We start from the raw sequence: 22,249 nt of genomic DNA, 5'->3' as shown, positions 1-22,249 counted from the left end.
AGAAGAACTGAAATGGGAGTTACTTCTGGTGGAGGAATTCTGAAGCTGCTGAGAGTATGTATGAAACTGGTAGGTGGCAGATGACGTTTAGGACAGAGCTCTGAAGTTAGATTAGAAAATTGTGGAATTGGTCTGAACTGGTGGTGATACCGAGAAGAAGAGAAGGTGTTGGTGGATTGCAGGTGGCCTGAGCTGAGATAGAAATTGCAAATGTTGCTGTTGGTTGAGATGGAATTTGATCAGAGATGAGAAGATGTCGATATAACTCAGGAATTTGAGAGTAAAAAGGGTATCTGGTGCAATTAAAGATGATTTCTGTGTCAAGCAATGTCAGAGAAGAGTAGAGATGGAGGAATTGGTTCGTCCTGAAGTTAGGTTTGATATGAATCTGAGATTGACAGATAATGGGTTTGGTGTTTGTGTTGATGTCAAGAATCTGAGAAAGGGGTAACAGTCTGCTGGATGGTATTAGATATGGGTCATGCTAAATCTGAGACTCCGGGAAAGAGATGGATGTTGTTGTTGGTGTAGTGATGCTGCTAATGGGTTCTGACAACAAGTAGAGAAGGCAATGGTAGTGTTAGTGTTGGTTGGTTACTGTAAATTGCAAAACAAGGGTGCTGCTGTTGATTATGGTGCTGTAATTGTCGTTAAGCGGCTGCCAGAACAAGGATGAAGATGCGCAACTGAATGGGTTTGAGCTGCAACAGATAGTGAGATGAATACATGACACAAAATGAATGTATGAACTCGGATTGTAGGATTGAAGCTGCAGCTGGAAAGTTTTGCATCACAACAGTTGCAGGAATGGAAAAGAGTGGCTCAGGTACTTTGCAAGTGATGGGATTGGAAGGTTTGGTTGCATTTTTTTTTGCAGTCAAGAGAAGCTGAAACTGGTGGAAGAGTGTTGCTTCCCCGGTGTGATGCATGAATGTTGCAGCTGAAGTTCTGATGCCTAGGAAACGAGGAAATGGGATTAGAGGCTGAGAGGAACAATGGGTACCTGCAGATGATCGAATCTGGTGGTACTGAAGTTGATGAGAAACAATAATGCTGGTGGTGTTACTTAGATGGATTACAGTGGTAACAATGTAAGTGCAGGGAACTGTAATGAATGGAAGAAGTGCAGGGGTGTGTGGCTATGACAGTGGATGATGCAGATGGAAGTTGGTTATGCTAGGCATGGTGCTGTTTATGCTGTTGGCTTGATACTGCTGCAGTGCAGCTGAACATGGATCTGGGATGGGCCTCTACAGTAGCTGATGAGGGCCCATGCGGCTGTTGGGCTCAACTTCAGGGACATACTTGGCTAGTTTTGGCAACGGATTGGCAGGGATTCTATGCACGGGAATTTGACTACTTGGAGACCTATAAAAGAGAAAAGTTTTCCATTCTTTATGATCTTTATCTCTTCTTCTGCTTTTGTTCTAGGGTTTAGAAACATGAAACTTCTATTTATTCTTGTTATGAACTCCATGAGCATGAGTACTTAATTTTCTTTAGGTTAAGGAATAAGTTGGATTTCCAAATATGGGTTGTGTTCAATAAATTAGTTTTGTATCCATACTTATAGTTTATGATTCATTGATTATATTGTTACATGATTTGAATGCTTGGTTGGTTGAGTCTAGAATCAATTGAGTTTGTTTTCATCTCTATTGATAGATTAAGATTTATTATACACAAAAGTGATAGATTCCTGATTACAAGTAGCATAATTGTGATTATTACTTGTAGTGATACATCCTATTAGTCACAAGTGAATCATAACCTTTGTTAAATCGGATTAGTGCTTTTACACGTTTGATTACTTTGATTGGTCTGACTTCGTAGAACTTAATGGATCTAGGGAATTAATCTTGATTGGTGCTTTTACATGTTAGGTTTTTCTCTAACATAGAATTCATATTCGCATCTTTTAATGTGTTTGTCGATGATAAGAGGAGACTTGCGATCAAGGTATCCTAGGATCTTTGATAAAAGTTGATATTAAATATCAATTCTAATTATTGTTTCGAATACATGTTTGTGAATGAAAACCGATCCTTGACCAATATCTTCATCTTATTGATTTGCGTGCTTTATTCCTTTGTTTGCTTTTAGTTTTGTTTAGTTACAAAAATCAGAAAAATCCCCCTTGTTTATATAGGAAACCGAACAATTTGACAACCCAAGACCTCTCTGTGGGAACGATCTTTTCTTGCCCTTGCTTCGTTATATATTTTGAGTAGTAAGAAAGTGTAATTATTTTTGACACCTACGACAGTGATCAAATTTTGGCGCCGTTGTCGGGGAGGCAGTGGTTGTCACTTGTTTTTGGTTTGTTTTTTTTGTTTTGTTTTTACATTTCTTATTTTCAGGTTTTTAACCTTGGTTTGAGAATCTTATTTCAGGTACTTGTTTCTCATGGAAGGAGCACACTACATGGATGGATACGGTTTTAAACAACCTCAACAATATGACAACTACCAAGTCCAGGGATATAATCAAAACCAATTCATTGGTTATGACCAATATTCCATGGAACCTTGTGGTCCTCATACGTATCAACAACCTTATGGCGGGTATGTGTGTGAACAACCACAAGGATGGGAGGATTCTTATGCTCGTGAACAACAAGTCTCTAACTTTTTGGACAAATTTTTCAACTTTGTACAAGAAGAGTTTCAAAAAGCTAAAGATACTACCGAAGAGCAACTCCAAGAACTTCGTGAAGATATGGCTATCTTACGAAGATGCATTGATCAATACAAGGAAGATATGGATAACTCTAATGTGCATATGGTTTGTGATGAATATTTGATTGATGCTAATGATGAAAAAGGCCAACCTTTGGGGTCTCTCGTTGATAATCGTGTAGTTAACTCAACTCTTGATATTAATAATGATCATTCACCTATTCAAAAGGATGAGTTTGAGACTAGAAACACTAAATTCAGTGACGACCAACTTTATGTAAACTATGAAAGTGAATATGATTAAGAAGATACATCGGTCGAAGCAACTCATGGTGACATTTCCAAAAGGTGTACAGAGGAATATTTTTGGGATCAAGATGAAGAAGAAGAGGACATTGATAACACTTATGTAGATTACTCAAGCATTGATCTTAATAATGAACAAGATCCTATTCAAAGGGTGGAACTTAAGGATGATGCATTTTTGAGTGTTCTAAAAAAGTTCCTTATAGTGAAATTTGGAGTCGCAAAAGAGTATGTGCCTTACAACAAAGAGGAGTGTGTTGAGAATGAAACCAATTTGATCCATATTGTGGAAGACCCAATTGAAATTGAGCTTTCAAAGGATTGTAATGATGATGTTAATGCCGAGACTTTAGTTAAGGTTGAAACGGATGAAGAATGGTTGCAAGGTTTGATAGAGGACCATGATATACAAGAGGTGAATAATTCACTTGATTTTTTCAAGGATGAAGAGGATTCCGTGCTACAAGAGATTATGATAGGTTTGTCTAACCCTTTGCATATTGTTTCTTATCCTTTACCTCTTATTGGTTTGAACGTATGTGTTTCGAAAATGTTGTTGAATGACTTTGTTTCTCGGTTTCAGCCATTAGAGATACTTGATTATCATACTATGCAGGTTTTGAAACAAGAAACCGTGGTAGTCCCTGACTTTTATATTCTTTATACACTTCCAAGTGTGGACAAGAATAAGTGTGGGGGAATTTTTTTTTGGTTGGTAGCTTCGTTTTTTTTTTATATTACTAATATTTGTGCGAAGCTAGTGTTTGCAAAACAGGTTCTTTGGGTGGATCCCCAACTTTTCAGGTTATTGGTGTATGGGGAACCGATCTTGCAAGTCGGGCTGACAACTTTAAACCAAGCGCTAAATGGGAGGAAACCTACTGGTTTTGTGTATCTATCTCTATCTTTTTATTTCTCAAGTCTTTTATCTTTATTTTATTATTTTGGATATTTGCATATCAAAACTCCAACTTTTAGAGATTTTTGAACAATTTAGAATAAATACTAGCCTTTCTAAGTAGATGGATTTTTTACTTGACGGTGAGGTATATATTGGATGGTTGGGATTAGATGCCAACTAAATAGCTTGTCTAGTGTTTATCCTCTATTGTTCAGAAATAGCTATGAGTTGGAGTATCAGTTTTTATTATGCATTTTATTTTCTTATTGTATATGTATATCATGTTATGAATTTACCATCTTGAACTTTACTTTGAATGACTAAATTTTACATTGAGGACAATGTAAAGTTTAAGTGTGGGGGAGTGTTCTCATATAGAGTTTTCAGCCTTGTTAGTTTTCCCTTGTGTTTATAAGAAAGAAAAAAAAAGTAGAAAAACTAAAAAAAAGATGGTAAACTCCTAAGTCTAGAAACTTGTGCCTCACACTAATGCAAACATCGTGGTTGTAGGAGTTGAGGAACCCATTAGTAGAGTCTATTCATATAAAAATATAAAAAATATAAAAAAATAATAACATGATAGTTGTCATCATATCTCGGAGTCGTTACCATATCACGTTCTATTTTTATTTTTCCATATTTATCTATTGTTTCTCTAAGTGATTTGGTGGGTCACAGGCATCGAATTGTTATCACTGCTAGGATGAAATAGAGCGATTGAGTTACTACAAAAAAAAAAAAAGACCAAACCAATTTGACCAAACGGTGTACTTAAAATAAAAAAAAAACAAAAACAAAAAAGATTGACAAGAGGAGATTTGCGGGATATACTTGCGATCAAGGTATCCTAAGACCTTTGATAAAAGTTGAGATTAAATATCAATTCTAATTATTGTTTCGAATACATGTTTGTGAATGAAAACCGATCCTTGACCAATATATTCATCTTATTGATTTGCATGCTTTATTCCTTTGTTTGCTTTTAGTTTTGTTTAGTTACAAAAATCAGAAAATTCCCCTTTGTTTATATAGGAAATCGAACAATTTGACAACCCAAGACCTCTATGTGGGAACGATCCTTTCTTGCCCTTGCTTCATTATATATTTTGAGTAGTAAGAAAGTGTAATTATTTTTGACGCCTACGACATCGATCAGTATGATCCCCATAGGAACTTTTGTTCTTGACGATCGATGGAGGCTGGCCGTGCCGAGAAATGATAGGTCGGTGTACGAACCAAGGTTTTCGCACCGTAAACTCATGGTTTGTTGGTGACATTGTTAATATGTGAATGATGTGTTGAAACTTAAATGAATGATTTGTTGATGATAATATTAATGTTATGCACTCATAGACTGAATTCTAGATTGGATAATTTATCGAAAACAATGTTGGTATTGTGATTGTGGAATATATCATTGATTCATTGAAGTTGTATTGTGTTTCTTGTTATATGTTTTTCCTTGACAAAATGATTATGTTTGTGCATATTTAGAGAATTGTGAATGCATTCTACTGAGCTATCATCTCACCCCAATTGACATCCTTGCATATTTATCAGAGTTGCGCAGCGGAAGCTAGGAATGAGTAGCTTAGTGATTGCGTTGTTTTCTTGTAATTGTTTGAAATGTAAATTTGAACTAAAATGTTGTTAAAGATTTCTACTAAATTCAAATTCATAAATTCATGTTTCATAAAGCTTTTATCATGTTTGATATAAAAATTTAAATTAAGTAAGTCATATGCATAAGTCTCTTTCCGACCCGAACGCTTCAAATTCGGATCTCCATATGGGTTTGACCCTGATCCGGAATCCGGGGTGTTACAATGGTAGTTCATATTGTTGAGTGAACTCGTACTATTATGGTTTTTCATATTGTAAAATGAATTCGTAAATGGTAGTTCATATTGTAGAATGAACTCGTGATATGTGTTCATATTGTAGAATGAACTCTTAATGGTATTTCATATTCATATGGTAGAATAAACTCGTAATAGTAGTTCATTATACTATTTCATTTTGTAGAATGAACTCGTATAGTAGTTCACCTTGTAGAATAAACTAGCTAGTATGGTAGTTATTCAAGTAGTTCATTTTGTAGAATGAACTCGTATGGTAGTCCTAGGTTACGTAAAAATTAATATCCTTGAAACATAGAAACAATAGTACTCGTTGGAAAGGTCTTATCGAGAGCTTTGCAAGTGTATAAATTTTATTAGTTTTTGACTTTATAGTTCAAAAAATATTAAAGTTTTAAGTTTTTTTTATTTATTTTTATTTATGAAGAAAGAGAATAGAGAGAAAAGAATATTTCTGACAGTGTTTTAAAAAAGTCATTGGAGCAATTGGACCAAGTCAACATGACAAAAAGGACACACTTATTATAATTCCTAGAGGACCTAGACTATTTGATAGTTTCTACTTTATTATTACCTTTCTCCTCTTTTGAAAGCTGTCGCCGTGAAAGAAAAAACTCCTTCTCAACTACAACCTCACTGCTCAGATCTACTTCGTTTTAGGGTGGATCTGAGCAGTACCTTGTGTTTTCATGCGATTTAAACTAGTTTCTTTTAGCTTAGGTAGTTTAACGTTTACTAGGATTAGTTTATCTGCTCTTTTGAGTCACTTGCCAGCGGTACGGTTTATCCGCTTTCGTAGCGGCTTTATCTATGCTTTCCAAGCATCATTTTCTACCTTTAATGGCTATTCTCAGTTAGGGTTCTTAGGGTTGAAGTTGAAGTACAACGGTAGTGAGATCCGACGACCGGAATCTTCATCGCTCCGTTCAAGATTTAGTACAAATTACTCCTTATTAGGAGTAGCTCTTTCTCTAGAAGAAGATCGTTATAAAAAAAAACGGAGGATTTGTAATCCAAAAACCATTTCTCTTCCGATTAATTCGAATTGTATTTCATATGCATTTTAAGTCGTTTTCTAATATTCCTTTGCTTTTCTCATCGTAATATTTTGACCTACTCAACTATCTCCCAGTAACTTCTCTATGATATCAACCAAAAGAATTCTCAAAAGAAGAAAAGACAAACAAGAAAATTTTGTAGTATCAATTAGGTTAAAGCAAGAGATAGAGAAGGAGAAGAACTTCTTATTTAGAAAGAGGCATCAGGAATTACATAAATACAATGTTCTTTATATATTGGAAAGGGAAAACCTAGTCATCTAATGGATCACATATCCATGGGACATAGGCCCTATAACACCCCCCCTTGTGCAGTTCAATAACAAAGCTTTATACATAGTACTTCACATACAATGCTTTGAATGTAGTTCTTAAAATGTCGTTCTCTCCTTGATGACTTGTGCCGAAATCAATTGCCTTACTAAAACTTTGACAAGGAAAAACCCAGTGGGATAAAACCTTGGTACAACTCTTCACATGTTGTCTCGTACTTTACATGTAGTTCATCACATGTAATACGATCTTAAAAGATCGACGAGTCTAAGTTAATTGCCTCGTTAAAACTTCGTCAGGAAAACCCAGAAGAACAAAACCCGAGCTAAATAAAAGGATTACAATATTAAGCAAACTTAGAACATAGTTGGACTTGAATATGTTGCCTCATTAAAACCTTGACAAGGAAAAACCTAGTGGGACAAAACCTTGACGAAGGAAAAAGAGTACAACGTGATAGATACAAGTAAAGGAGATCCATTGCAGATGATCACTTTTCTCCGCTGAAGTTGACTAATTGTTTCATAACTCCTAAGACAGAAAATCCTTGTGGGAAAGACAATAGCCTTAGTTGGGAAATTACTTCCCTGTGTTTGTTGTTGTCACATTAAAAACCTTTCCAAGTAACAAAAACCCTGTGGGAAAAAGCAACCTCGGTGAAGGAAAAGAGTCCAACACACTATTAGATTCTCCCCCTGATGTCGGACAATTTTATTAGTCCAACCAAGTAATGAGAGTTCATCACACTTTACTGTGATGACTTAAATGTTTATAAGACGATGTTGTTGATTCTGGAAGTTACATTGCTTAACATACTATCACGTTTCATTTCTTTGATTCAAATATTTTCAGTAATATCAACGCGATCTTTATGTCTTCAACGTTCAACATACTTGATGTTTTTAGTGTTGTCTCGCTAAAAACCTTGTCGAGTAACAAAACCCTTTGTGAAAAACTATTCCCGATCGAAGGGAAAAAGAGTACAACACAACTTCAATTTCCAAGGAAAATATGTCGACATCATATCCTTGGATCCTCCCCCTGATGTCGGCATCTCCCCCTGTTTACTTTCAGAGTTGTTCCAGACTGTTCCTTTAGTCATGTGCTTTTCAAAACCGAATATCTGTAATGACTTAGAAAATAGTCTACCGTATCTCCCCCTGATTACTTTTGTTAGAGAAGAGATTATTGTTCCTTTATAATCAACAACCTTTGGATTGCAACTTTCGTTAGCATTCTTTTTTATATCTTTGCATGAATAATTTTTTTATATGTCAGTGGTTACTTTTAAGAACACGATTGCATTCACTATACCATTCCAATGAGGCTGCGTTGGCGCTGAGCTATATCTAGCTAACAATTTCAGTGAGGATGTAACATTTGTTCGAGTACATTATGCTAAGTACAATAATGCTTCTATTATACTTAGATAAGGAAAGTTCATCTCTCGACCCAACTTCGTCATCTTCCTTTAGACGAATTGGTCATTTATGTACATTTGAAAATCGACTAATCATGGGAGTGCTAGCGGCATGCACGTCCTTGTTAAATTTCCTGACAATGGACATAAAACTGGTGGAATAATATAACACAACCTCGGTCTTCTAGTTTAGAACATAGATAAGATAGAGATTTACCAGGATTTTCATCTCAAATTCAGATTTTAAATAGCTTGTAAGATCTCTTATTCCATTAAGAGTACTTATCATGTCTATATCGTTGACTTAGATATCTATAATTCTGAATCAGGAACTTATTCAATACGCATGATACAAAACCGTAATTTTTTATCCCTTCCCAATCAAATATTCACTTAGACGGGTATACCACATCCGCCTGATTGTTTAAATCAATAAGTGAGTGTTCCAGTGTAATTGCAAAGACACTCCGTGGTTTAGAGTCATTCGACTTAGGAAGCAAAAGGCCATCATGCACTTTTGCAAATATCTTTGAGTCTAAATATCCAGAGATATAACCACATTTACAATGTTTCAAGTTCTTTTGAAACTACCAAGCAAATTAATTAACTGAACATTATGATGTTCAGAAGAGTATGCGATCCAGGGGTTTGTGAGAAACCTCACGCCACAAGGTGATTCTTTATACTTTAAGACCTCATTCATCTCAATACACTTTGTGACAAATAACCACATATGTCCCACAGGCTTTACACTTGGTTGGTTAGCACTAAAACACCAAATACCCGTATATTTGTCGAAAAACTAAGTTCTACCTGGATTGCGTGGGCCAAATATGCTCCTTATTTGAAATTAATCAAAATAAAGCATGGTTCGATCTCATTGTGCTCTACTTCTGGAGCAACTATTTATGGATTATATCATCACTGTGCACGCATGATCCTTCCATTGACTCATGTCCATTCTCATAATCCGTCGGGATTTCGTTGTTCTCTAGAATCATTTAAAACTTCGGAGTGTCCTTCAACATTGATTCATGGACGTAGTCAGAGACAATCAAATGAGATGATTTCATTAATGATACAAATTAGGTTGTGCCTTACGCATATGCTTTCTCTCTAGGTGAGCATTGATCGAACCTGGTGGTCTCTCCTTCTTCCTTTATGGAGCCACGACCTCAACTATACTTCCATCAAGTGTAGTTTCAACACCTTAGTCTATGGTGTACCCCATACTGAGGATTTCTAACCTTGCAGGGATATTTGTAGCTGGTATGTGTGATCTTGTCAATTTGGCGACATCAGTGTACCTTCTAAAAATCGATTATTCTTTGTAACTCCATATTTACATTTGTGGAGTACAAGAATCAATATGAGACATAGTGGGAACACACCACGATAATTCCTGTCGTTCCCTTAGAAAATACATTTTCTTATCTCCCCCTAACGACGAGAAGACCGTCTCATTAAAATGACAACCCGAAAATCTAGCGGTAAGAGATCTCCTGCCAAAGGTTTTAAAAATGCGGATAATTGTAGGGAACTCATTTCCAACATAACTACTTAACAGTTTTGAAGACCCATCATAGTACGTTATGGAGACGTAATGGCACATGGATAGTGAAATCAAAAATGCGTAAGAACACGAATGTCAGGATTAAATCCAGTTACCAACTGGTATGCAAGAAAAAAGAGGTTGACCAATATTGGGGTCTAAAAACGAATTAAGTAAAGATGCGCGTAATATTGCATATCCCCAAAGCAATAAAAGGTAGGTTGGTACGCATAACATATTCCTTAGACACCATCTGTAACCTTTGATGATAGCTTTTGCGAGACCATGGGGTATATGATGCTCTACATTGATCCTATTAAACATGCAATAACCATCAAGTCCTTTTGATGTATACTCTCTAGCATTTAAAAGGGGTGGTAAGCCCTTAAATGTATAATATGTGCTAGTAGTTTTTCAAAAGCAACATTTCTCGAGAACTATAACTAGTCCAAAGTGTGAAAACATCCACCAGAGTCATAACTTACTTTAATGGTCCGCATTCCGCGTGGATATATTTCCAGATCACCTTATTTTTCTTTGTAATATAGGTTGTTTACCATTTGCATCTTCGGATGGTCTCAATCCTTGTTACAATAGACTTTGTAAAACGAGTGATATGCTTCCTTACTTTAAAAGTATAATGGGAGCTAGGGGATGGTGTATCTATTTCTTTAGAGAACACTTATTGAATACAAGTTAACAGTATGTCAATCAGGCAAGTTAACAGTGATACCAATCAGGATTGCAAACAAAGTTGCATTGTGAATAAGAATAATAAAGTAATGATATCATGTCAATCGAGATGTTAAAAGAAATACATATACGGATTATTGTTTATACAAGACAAAAGATAATGATTTTATTAATCAATTTATTAATAGATAAAACATTCATGTTTAACAAAAAAAAATCGTTTTCATATGAGAGGAAAAAAGAAATAGTTGCACATGGTTTCATTACCTGGCTTGATTGGGGTATACCTAGATTAATTGGGGTATATCTAATGAGACAAAAGTTAGGTCATTTTGAAGTAAAAGAAGTCACCCCTTAACCTTTTATTTTCTAAATGGCTAATATGCCATTGTTTAATTAACACTAAAAAATCTGATTAGGTTAATTAATTGAGTTTACATTAAAATTTTCAAATTATGAATTCAGTAGATTAAACCTTTAATCCTTCTTATGAGTTCGATTTCAATCAAAAAATTTGGTTTTGAAAATATGAAAGGTTGGCAAAGTCGACTTTTGAACAAGGTGCCGGCTATGTCTCGCCGGCATGGTCTACGTTTGAATAAGATGCCGACCAAGCTTATCCGACATGGTCCTTGGATGAAGAACACGCCGAACCTTTGTTGACCGGAAGGGTCTTTGAATGTATATTATGCCGACTTTATTGGGGAAGCAATCTTACGGCCGGCATGTAAATATTTCCTACAATGTCGGCTATCATATAGTCGGCATCCACGTAATTTATAACACTGCCGGCTGACCTGTATCCGGCATGTTAAGGATTTATAACCTTGCCGACCTGTACTTATACCAAACAGAAAACAGAATATGGGAAGATGTAATTCACTTTATTCATGCAATTTTGGTTACTACATTGATTGAAACACAAAAACGAATGCACTTAGCATGTGCGTCAAGCCTTTGAACCCATAGGCGACCATAGTGGACGAGTTATAGTCTCGTGAGGGATTACGTATAGGTCTACCCACAAAACCTATACGAAAACTTCTAAAGCAATCAATCTTCCTCCTCCGAAGACGATACATCATCCAAGTAATCCAGGTTATCCTCCGGGATTCTTTCTGCCAAGAGGTGATAGCTTGCATCGAAAGCGAATGCTTCCCCCTTTTCCTCCAAGTAGCGCGCTTTCACGACTTCGTGCTACAAAAACAAACTTACATTTGTTAGTGGTGTTTCATTGGAAGATAAAATAACATGGGTTACGTAAAACAAACCACAAAAATACTCACAAATTGTGTAATGGACAAGGTAAAGGGGCGAGTGTTAAAAATCCGAGGTTGAAGAGCTAAAAAAGTAAGTATCACGTTTTCGATTACTAGGTGCCTCTCATGGACTTTTTGAACACTTTTTACATTAGGATTCCCAAAGTCTTGGATAAATTTGTTGTGTACCCTAGACCAAAAGATTGTGGAATCCACCCTTTCGGAGGATTGACGTCTAAGTCGTTTTTCCGCATACCATGCTTTGGTGATTTCCAAATCTTCATTTGAATCAAATGAAGTCATTGTTGTTGGTATATAGCTATTGGGTGAGTTAGATGGAGTGTATGATGATGATATGAGCTTTGGAGAGTATATGGAACTATATGTTTCCGTTAACTTTCTTGGTGAGTGCCATAGAACCCTTTGTCAACTCATTGTTCAAGAAGGCGAACACCGCAATACCCCAAGAATACTCATGCACCTTATCTAAGGGATCCATTAGTTTCAAATAACTGGCGTCGACCAAGCTTCCAGAACTGTCGGGGAAGATACATTTGCCTAGGACGTAAAGAAAAAAAGTTGACGCGGTAGCATTGATTCGCACCGGGTGCACCCTTCCTTCCTCATCAAAGATTTTCTTGGTCCCCGATAATGTGTCCCTCAACAGATTCAGATTAAACTTCTTGGTTATACGACCTTATTTCTTCTCAAGCTTAGACTCCATCTCAATTTGATTACAACCTAACATTTTATGGCTCAATTTTTAAATATCCTTGAAAGAAAAATCATAATTGAATCCCTCACACACTACTTTTCCTCAACCTCGAGGCCTAGAATTTGATGAGCATCATTGGGAATTATCGCCATCTCACTGAATGGGAATAACATTGTATCAGTATCTCCGTAGAAGCTCTCACAGAATGCAGATACGGTAACTCTATCATGCTCAATATTCGAACTCTCCACCGCAGGCCACAACCCGGAGTTCTTGACAATCACTTTCACCTCCTCACATTCTAGACCAAGATACCAAGTCTTAGTCAATGAACACGAAGCTTGGCGCCTCAAGAGACGGACAACATGCTTGTGATCCTAAATACCAAAAAAAAAAAAACAAAATGAAAAGAAATACAAACACTTGACGCAAATTTAATATAGATACACACTTGAATAGAAAAAAAAGATGGATTGAGAGTACTTACGATAGTATTATGGATCGTACATGCCCAAGAGTCTTTGTATCCAAAAAGAACTTCTCCACCATATCCTGGGGTCCTTGTTGGACGCTCACCTTTTTTCAGTATAACCATCAAGTGACGGGCAGACATGTGGGAATTAACTGGTTTAGTGATCATCCTCTTCTTCTTTCCGGTTTCAGTTGAAGCTTGGGTTTGTTCAACATTAGATTCAGTTTGTCCTTCTTCTTCTTCTTCTTCTTCTTCTTCTTCTTCTTCCTCATCAACAATTTCATCTTGGATATTCTTACCATCATCATCATCATCATCATCATCATCATCATCATCATCATCATCATCATCATCATCATCATCATCATCATCACCTCCTCCAACATCAGGCATGTCTTGATCACCATCATCATCATCACCTCTTCTACCAGATGGAATTGATTGGTCTTCATCTGGAGTATCGTCTGAATCACTGGGTTCCGATGGTGGTTGAGAATCATTCGGTACATGGATCTTGAGCGTTCCCGGCACAACGTATGCCCCTCGATGTGTTAAAATCAAGAGTTTATCACCAACACGAGGAGGTCTTGAAGGAGGACTAAGAGCTTTCATAGCTTTCTTTTTTTCCTTTTCCAACCTGAACAAGAACAATTAAGAAAAAAAATTACAGGTCGACAGGGTCGACAAATATAACCAATCCGGCGGAACAATGGCCGGAAGAGTCGATTAAAACATATATTCCGGCTAAATTATAGCCGGCAGGGTATCATTCGAAAAACCTGCCGGCTTATAACAAATATGAACACAGGAGATACAAGGATTTTCCACATTACAGGTCGGCAAGGTCCATTACCCATACATTGCCGGCTGACAAACAACCGACATGGTTTTATCCAAATACCATTCAGGTTTTAAAAATTCAAGGCATCAGGAGACACAAAAAACTTGAAATATAGCCGGCAAGGTAAAAAATTACAACCAACCCGGCTAAAAAAAAAACTGCCGCCGGCAGGGTCTGAGGTTGAATAACTTGTCGGCCCTGCAAGTACCAGTTACAGGTATTCAAAAGTCGACACGATCTTCAACCAAAGAGCCTGCCGGCCAAAACCTAACTATGAAAAGCCGGCAAGGTCGATAACATAATACCTTGCCGGCGATAATAACTGAAAATCAAAGAATCAATTTCTGACCTAATTTGACATGAAAACATCAAACAGAAGTACTAGAGTGAGTTTAAGTAAGCCCTTACTTTCTTAAGCACACCATTTCTCGTGTTTCAGCGGATGCGAATTCTCCTTCTTCGACGGTTTTTTTCTTCACTTTGTTTTGAACCAAACTTGCAATTCCAGGGTTATACTCATTGGGTTTTCGATTAGCGTCTTTCATACGATTTCCTTTCTGCCGTGGTGGATCCATTGATGAAGATAAATTGGAGTTTTTGAATCGATGATTTCAATGAATTAATCGACGAGTTTTGATTGTGGTGGGGGTGATAGAGCCGATATGGTTGTGGAGGAGAAGAAGAAGAGAAGAAGATAAGAAGAAGATGACATGAAAAGATTAAAAATGATTTAGGGTAATAGGTCTTTAAAGGGTAAGGGTAGTTTTGTAACTTTCCCATTAGGACTCCACCTAAAACCCTTAAAAAGAGTCCCTTTAAAATTGGGTAACCCCAATCAAGCCAGGTTTCATTAGTTCATTTTTTATTTTTGAAAAGAGTTTCATCAGTTCATATATAGCCCTAGTATCATCCTGATTTATAAAGGGGGATACCAGTTCTACTAAGTGCTTATGCCGTTTCATATAGGACAAAAAGATTCCACCGATCCTGACCGTTGGATCGATGAAATCGTGTAGCATCATATCACGAAAATCAATTTTTTTTTCCAAACGGACATATAAATAAACAAACAATATCATCTAGGTTCATCAACTAGCAGAAGTCATTGACGACATCAGTTAGGTATACCTCGTTTTCTTTTTGATGGATATGATTGAATAAAAGAATGATAGAAGTATATAACCGATTTGCTAATAACCCTTTTTTTTCTTGTTGTTATTTGCGGCAACGTTTGAGCATCGTGGTGATAACGTTTTGTAGTATCAATTAGGTTAAAGCAAGAGATAGAGAAGGAGATGAATTTCTTATTGAGAAAGAGGCATCAGGAATTACATACATACAATGTTCTTTATATATTGGAAAGAGAAAAACTAATCATCTAATGGACCGCACATCCATGGGCCATAAGCCCTATAACAAAAAAACAAATTTTTTTTATTGGTACGTATACTTTATTCAAACTTAAATAACAGGACGTTCACAAAATGCGTGAGAGACACGTGTAAGTACACAAACATCACACATGTAAGTACACAAACATCTCGTACTCATGCTTCCAATGCTTAAGCGAGGGAATTCTTTTCAGTTGGAATGGGTTTCACTAACAATGATATAACTCGATTTTTCATCTCAGTCCCTGCTTTACCTCCATACCAATCTTTAAACTGGTAAACACAGTGACAACTACGGGCATAATTTTCTACAAAATCCATAAATTGTCGTGGGGAAATAGAGCGTGAATACTAATCTCCGTTCATCTTCTTTCACAGATCATGTATCATATGTTTGATGTGTTCACGGGCTAAGGCTTCTGAAACACCATTCTGATGTATGTAACATTGTATTGCTTTTGGAGTGTCACCCCTCTCTTGCTCGTGCTGCACAAACCATTATACATTCCATCAGATCATTATCTTTCTTTATAATAAGAGATCCAAAAAAGCCACATGGCATCACCACAATCGATCTGATTTGTAGTGAAACCATGTAATCATCTCTTGACAACTCATCGACGTGTCAGCAATGTCCGAAAGTCATGGCGTTAGATACAATGCAGTTTTACATGTCCTTTCACGAAACGGTACATTTATGAGAGTCTCTTTCATACGGTACTTAACAAATAACTAAAAAGCCTCACTTGCCAAACGACTTTGGATGTATAAAAACATCGTGAGATTCGGTTTCGAGATAGCCAGAAAATGAGGGAAAAAGGTGGTACTAGAAAAAGAATCTTGAGGAAAGAGTCGGGAGACAATGGAGAAATTGCATAGCTACCAACAAGGTTGTGAAATCGTAAATCGCGGAGCGAATCGTTTTTTAATTTTGTGAATCGAATCGCATATTAAAGCGTGAATCGGAGATTCATGGACGATTATTAAATCGTAAGTTTTGTTATAAATAATATAGAATTATGCGGAATATCTAATAAAGATCTTATTATTTTGCAAAGCTTTGCTTTTTGATATAATATATACAAATAAATTTCATAAAACATCAAAACAATCAAAGTGGAACATTGGTTAGAGGTCGCTGTTATTACTTAGTTGGTCATGAGTTCGATCCTCCACGGATTCAGGGAGACAACGATTCCCATAAGCGATTCAAATCGATATGCTTCAAAATGAAGCGAATCGTACGATTTTCAAAACCGGTGATACGGATACCACAAGGTAAGATTCGAATATATTAATTTGATTCCTGTAATATTTATTTTTTTAAAGAAAAAAAAACTTTTAAGCCCTAATAGCTTCTATCATATCAGCCAATGCATCGAGGGATTATGAATTATCAGGAGGGAAAGAAAGCGTGTAAACACGATATTGGTGATCAACTATGATATTGTACCACTTCTGAGATATTTCATTTGTTTTACAGATAATAAAGAAAGGGATTCATCAATACGTTAAATGTTGTGATACAACAGACTACAGAGAACAGCGCCCATGAGATGGATAAGATTTTCAGATGGAGTGAGTCTCTGAGTGTTCCATGGAATTACCGTATTGAAGAGAATGGGTTATACAAAATAAAGTACCACTTCTGAGATATTTCATTTGTTTTGTGGTGAAACCGTGTCATCAACATTATCCATCGCAGCAATAAAAGAATCGCAATCGCTTTTATAGCCTTATGTGTTCATCATGGCGTCTAATTTCGCATTTAGAAAAGGCTTAAAGCATTAAGTGTGTGGTCTTATCAGAAACGTATAAAATTCGGTGACAAATCACAGATGTACAGCTACAAAAGTCAAAAGGTAAAAGAGTCCAAGGTCTGGCTACTTTGATTATCAAGTTTATTTGATTGTCTCGCATTTGAACTGATGATAAATTTAACATTATGAGATTAACTTCAAAGCATGGTGATCACTCTATGGAAACCAGATTTTTATTTAATTTTTTGTTGGAGAAATTGACAAGGTAGATCACTCAAGGTAAAGCAAAATGGCACTGTTGGACGGAATATCAGAGTTACGATAAAATGAATTGTAACAGTTGATCGAAATATTACACTCAAACACCAAGGCGCAGCCAAGTGATGCAACAGGAGTCTAGGTTCCATCTGTTTATACGGGCTCTTCGTTAAAGCATTAGTAAAGAGTTCTCCTTCTTAATTTTTGATAAAGGAAGAAAGGGTAAGAGACATACCAATTACATATGTAGAGATGCCCAAATGACGAACACAATTGAGTATCCACATGATTTGTTTTTTGCCTGAAAATAACTAACTTAAATAGGCCAAGGAAATGAAAATAAAATAGAACTACCCATGCCTGACAGGAAGAACGAGGGAAAGCCTGACTGATAGCTAGAATGGACTACATGCAGTTTTTGGGGGAAGTTAGTGAACCACAGTCCTCCATAACTTCCTTTCTGAAGAACCTTTTTCTAGCACACCCGCAACAAATTAGCCTCTCTATATTAATGAGCAATATTGAGAGAATATACTAGAGTCAATAAATAAGTCTTCATTTCGCTTAAGTTTTGAATTAAGCTATTAAGGTATCATGGAGAAGATTTCACTCGGCTGCATAAGTTAGTGGAAGATGGACTTGGATGATTTTAAAGTTGGTCATCTTAAGTTGTACAATAAAGATCATGCTCATGATACAAATCCGGTCATACCGGTGCGTATGCACCGGGTTGGGAGCTTGTATCATTAAATTACGTTCTTATTGACAAGTTAATTCTTTTCGTACTCCCCACCTTTAATTTAAGGGGTGATATTTTCATTACAATTTTCTTTTTAAAAAAAATAAATAATAGCCGGAAAATAAGCTAGAGATGAAAATATATTTTAGAAGGGCACTTACTTCTGAAGTTTGCAAGTCATCCAGAAGTCGACTTATCATGAGTGAGTGTCGGACGAAATCAGATGAATAGTTCTTCAGGCATTCTAAAGCTTCTTTTGTAATTTCATTCCCTTGAAGAAAATAGGCGTAAGTTGGCATCAAATATCCGGAGGCTGAAATCCATCCGTTGTCCATATATTCTTCAAACGTCGGTGTGTACCCACTATAGTACCATTTAGCTTCCAGAAAATATGCATTGCAAAAATCTGCCCACTGATAAAACCAGTGAAACAATTCGATTAATTGACATGCGTGAAGGCAGGCACCTGACTTATATGATCGTGGTGGTAGAACCAGAGAACTTTTACTTTAACAAATAAATTGAAGTTCTTACTGGATGGATTACACCAACAATATTGATTGATTCAGTCGTGCGCTTATATACTAGGTATTCGCATGCATGATAGATTAAATACTTTAATTTTTAGGGATCGATTTGATCTTGGCATGCAGTATGATTTCAAAAAGAATATATTGTACTTCAACTAGCCAAACTCAATATGATCTCTAGAGTCTATTACACTTAGCTAGGTAGTTAATTACTTTATCATCTGAAAAGAGGAGCAGTACATAACTAATGTTCAAAAAAGTTACCACTTTCTTCAAGTATGATAGGATGTCTAGGCCACGCTTCTTTAGAACCATATAAGCCATGGCATTGGTGGTGTTGTAAACAGCCAAAAACAGTAGTTTCATGTAATCTGGAAGGTCGACAATTTTGTTAACATCCCACCTGTAAAATAACAATCAAATGAGATCCTATTAACTAAATCTCCAAGATAGAGGACGGTGACCAATCCATTCATCACTAAAAGGACATTTCCCCACTTTAATTGTTCAGTTTGTGTCGGTCAGGCCAAACATTAATAGACGTAAATGACATTTCCAAGATAATATGCAAACCTTTCAATTGCATCAGTGAACATATTGAGTTCATCCAAGGTACCGTAAACGTCATAAGCATCATCAACTGGAGTTCCCAGCACACCAAATTTGGTTATCTCCTCCCTGCTGATGTCAAACTCCGGCTCAAAGTTACACCACGCAGTCCAGACAAACATTTCAACAAACCTGTTTCTGGAGAAGCTCCATAATTCTATACAACTCAACTCTTTCCACCACCTGTAAATGAGATTAATTTGATATCACTTTTCATTAGAGTTAGGCTCTTAATAAGATCACTGTCACAATCATCACCTCATATTAGATAAGATCCATGTGACACAACTTTCTACAAAACACAACTTTTGGGAAATTTGTTTTGTTCTCGCCTTACAATTTAATTGATTGTGATAACACATGCAAAAACACTTTAAAAAAAAGAATTCAATTAGCAAAATTAAAATGGACTAGATGGCCAAATACTCAAATTAAGGGATAACTTAATTTACTACCACCACCATCTAACTAGCTTCGACTCTAGTCAACTCTTGATGACTGATTTGGTCTCCTATTTAGCAAAATCTGGTCCCATCATAGCAGCTATCTCAATTTTTAGATGACCCAACAGAAGCCTATTCTCATAACAGTAGTCGTTAAATATTATTCCTTACCTGGAGGTGTGTTTTAATTCATCTTGATACTTGGCTTGCAAAATGTTGAAGTCCCAATTTAGCAAATTCCAGTAACAATGGGTCCATATCTTGCATCATTTCATAGGTGTCAATGTACCATCTTGCTTCTACTCGCGGAGTTGTCCACTGAAGTGGAAGCTCCAAGGCATGATGGACTAATCGTTCGGTGATGCAAGTATTCGTTCCTTCATCTTTGGCTGGTAGCGACTGCAAGTACTCCTCGAGAGTCTTAGTTGTTAATTTTTGGGCATCATCTAATATATCTTCGCCTTCCAAAGCATAGAACGAGGCTTCATAAACACTCAACATTCCTTCTACATCATTAAATGCTGAGAAAGTGTTCATCATCTCCGCCATAATGAAGCGCTTAAAAACATCTGCAACGCACAATCAAAAATTCAAGTTAGTAAAACACACAAATAAGCCTTTTCTAACTCTCTCGCTTTGGAGACTGTTAATGCACACTCAAGTTCAACTTATTAGTCCAGTCCATGAATCAGCCAATAATGGGGGTAAGCCAAACTGAACTACACAGTATGTATTGGACCTTGCCTCCTATCTAATTACTACCAGTGCGCCCAGCACGAAGTAGGGTTTGGGACATGAACTAATCGGATTTCCTCCTCGATGTTGTTACTTCTTCTGACTGCTGTTGCATGCGATATACACTGAAAATATACATACCTTGTGAAAACTCGTAGCGATGTTGTCTGAGCAGCCTAAACCGTAAAGCTCTGGTGAACATGTCATCCTTCTCCCATCCATAATTCTTCTTGTTGATGATGTCTAAGGAAGCTCTGATCTCACCATCGAAATGGTAACTCACTCCAAGCCTTTGAATGACATTGATCAACTTAAGAGTGGACGATAACGACTCACTACACACTTGATCAGCAAACATGAGCCTCACCTTTTCTTTTAGTTTCTCAGATCGTTTACTCTCCTCCTACACAGTCAAATATCCATCAATTTTTATTTTTAATTCACATGCATATGCATAATACTCCCTCCGTCTCTAACCTGCCTATCATTTGGAAACGTAGGTAATAAGTTTTAGTAGGAAATGTGATTCTTGAATAATATATCAAGTATATATATATAGAAATTTTCAATCCAAAAAGAATAATTATTAGATGACAATACTCAGTGTCATGTACGGCGCACATTAGACTAAACCATCTATATACTCACAGCATAATCACTCTTGAGAGATTGAACAAAATCATGACCCCAATCACTGACTTCGTAGTTGGCCGATCTTCTCGTGGTGAAGTTTTTGCTTTTCTCTATAGCTCCAGACATCATGAGCTGATAATGTGATACAGTACTGTCGTTGGGACTTGAAAGTTGGCCTTGAATGGTGAGAGGCATGATGGAGTGTTAAGAGCAGCAGATAATATATTATTTCTTATGAAGGGCCAGAATGTATATTGTGTTTTTTAAGGGATAGATGATGGGTATGTATATAGGGTGGATTTAGATATAGGGTGTATATGGTGTGTAATAGGGTGGATATCCGTAGAGGAGTAGTGGAAATAGTCGAATGCCCAAGTTGTGGTTTTTTTTTTTTTTGATTGAGTTGCATGAGGTGAAACGATGTTTGTGTTCTAATCCTGTAATTTTAGGTACAAGGAATTTGGAACGACGTGCTTAACCTGAGGTCATCACATATATACCAGGCATAACTACTTGTACCTATGTAGATTAATCTAGCACTAAATTCTAGCGTTGGTACATATCATCTGATCCCAAGCTATGTCGATCTTAAGATGCGACCATTTAGAACAAGTCTTACAAGATGAAAGATCAATTTCGCGAAGAATGGATGAAGAAAGTTTTACACGTAAATATTGCAATTAATTGCAAAGCGTCATGCAGCAGCAAAGCGCTGGGCAAAAACTTTAAAATAACCCGCATTTAGAGAAGTTATATACTACTGTATTTTCTACACGGGGTTGCATGAGTGAAACGATGTAAAAAAAAATGTGAAAGAAATATTGCTTGTGTGTTGATCGTGTAATTGATTCAGGTCCAAAGAATTTGGAATGATGTGATTTAAGCTGAGGCTGTCACAAATGACATCGCTTTCTACTGCGCTGTCCAACTTTAATCAAGATGCTTTCATAATTCGACTGACCGACGGTCCAACAAAATTTTGCAAGAGGATCTTCTTCTGCTTCGACTTGTTAACAATCTAATTGAAATGACAAATTTGACTGCTGCTTAACGCGATAAATATTGTCGGGAGGACCAAGGAGCAGAACCTAACGGCCAAATTACTGGACGCTATCATAGATACG

At 36.6% G+C, this 22,249-nt stretch overlaps 1 pseudogene; it reads right to left on the bottom strand.

Moving 5' to 3' along the window:
- Nucleotides 1-15,324: 15,324 nt before the first annotated feature.
- Nucleotides 15,325-21,360, bottom strand: LOC113306328 (annotated as a pseudogene).
- Nucleotides 21,361-22,249: the final 889 nt, after the last annotated feature.

The sequence above is a fragment of the Papaver somniferum genome, chromosome 8 (genome assembly GCF_003573695.1).
Source record: "Papaver somniferum cultivar HN1 chromosome 8, ASM357369v1, whole genome shotgun sequence".
Classification (NCBI taxonomy): Eukaryota; Viridiplantae; Streptophyta; class Magnoliopsida; order Ranunculales; family Papaveraceae; genus Papaver; species Papaver somniferum.
This window is presented reverse-complemented; position numbering and strand designations above follow the sequence as displayed.